We start from the raw sequence: 1,385 nt of genomic DNA on the forward strand, positions 1-1,385 counted from the left end.
ATGTTGATTACATTAAGAAATTAATACATAAAGGTAAAGGACATAAAAGAGATAAAGATTCATGTGAAGGAAGGGGTCTGTAACTCATCCAGATGTTGTGCCAAAGTGTTTAAATCCTGAAAAATGCAAGGAAAACAATTAGTGTGTATTAATTAAACACTGCATCCTGTTGCACAAATGGTAAGTACAAACACACCGTTTCTCATACACTGAGTTCTCGTGAGGTCTGTTCATCTATATAAGCTATGATGATAAGGGCAGGGTCAGCAATAAGTGGGAGCTAAACATTGGCCACCCAGCGTTGCTGAACAAAAACAGGGCAATGAGCAGAATTCTTTTTTCATTTTAGCCAATATACGGGACACTGTGGCTAACACAAAACAGCTGCATTTTTGGCAACACCATCTGTATTCATAGCAGCTGCTGGCTTACACTGGTCATGTGAACGAGTGTGTCTAAACGACCGACATTACATCCAAGTAGTGATGTTCAATTTTTGAACGAATCATTCTTTTGAGCCGGTTCTCAGGAAGTAACCGGTTGAGCTGGTTCACAAAATCGAACTGAATCGAACTTTAGTTCCGGGTTGATGATGCAGGACACACAGCCGAGGTAGCACGTCCGACTCAAAATGAACCGAATGAGCCGGTTTAACCAACTGTCGAAGTTTGCCGAAGATAACCGAGGACTCAAAATGAACCGAATGAGCCGGTTTAACCAACTGTCGAAGTTTGCCGAAGATAACCGAGGACTCAAAATGAACCGAATGAGCAGGTTTAACCAACTGTCGAAGTTTGCTGAGGATTCTGATGAGTGAGTTGCACTGCGTGTGTATATCACCGAGGATTTGAACGAGCCTGATACGCAAAGTTTCTTTATAACACACAAAACATAGGCTACTTGAGATATGCTTATGAATTGTTTTATTAAAAAGCCCTGGAGTAAGTTTATTAAAACATGGAAAAACCTGAATTTTAGCACGGTTTATTCTGCATGCAAATCATATTTTAAGTTGTTTAAGCGAAATCAAGGAGTTTATAAGACAGGTTTATTCTTTCTTTATACTTTAGACATGTAGAACATATCCACGTTTGTGCTGTTGTGTGTGTGCCGTTGGTGCGAATCTTTTAGGAATATTATCTAAGTTGTAGGTTAGTCAATACTGGTCAGTCGTATCTGACATAAAGGATCCGCGAATGAAACTGACCACTGATACCATTAACTTAAGTGAATGAAAGGCAATAATCAGCTATGCGCATTCACACAAATAACTTTTTATTTGAATGTTTCAATATGTGTTGACACAAATGACCTGATGTGTAAAGACACGAAACGATCAGCCTGTGCAAGAAACTGAACAGTATTTATATAGTTTTTTACCTCTG

General features: G+C 39.0%; 1 protein-coding gene across 4 annotated transcripts in view; it reads right to left on the minus strand.

The window, feature by feature from the left end:
* scn4bb (sodium channel, voltage-gated, type IV, beta b) overlaps nt 1-1,385 on the minus strand; it is an 11,733-nt gene that overhangs the window by 5,659 nt on the left and 4,689 nt on the right. The window lies entirely within an intron of this gene.

This window comes from Sinocyclocheilus rhinocerous, unplaced genomic scaffold (genome assembly GCF_001515625.1).
Source record: "Sinocyclocheilus rhinocerous isolate Xijiao unplaced genomic scaffold, SAMN03320098_v1.1 scaffold77, whole genome shotgun sequence".
Lineage (NCBI taxonomy): Eukaryota > Metazoa > Chordata > Actinopteri > Cypriniformes > Cyprinidae > Sinocyclocheilus > Sinocyclocheilus rhinocerous.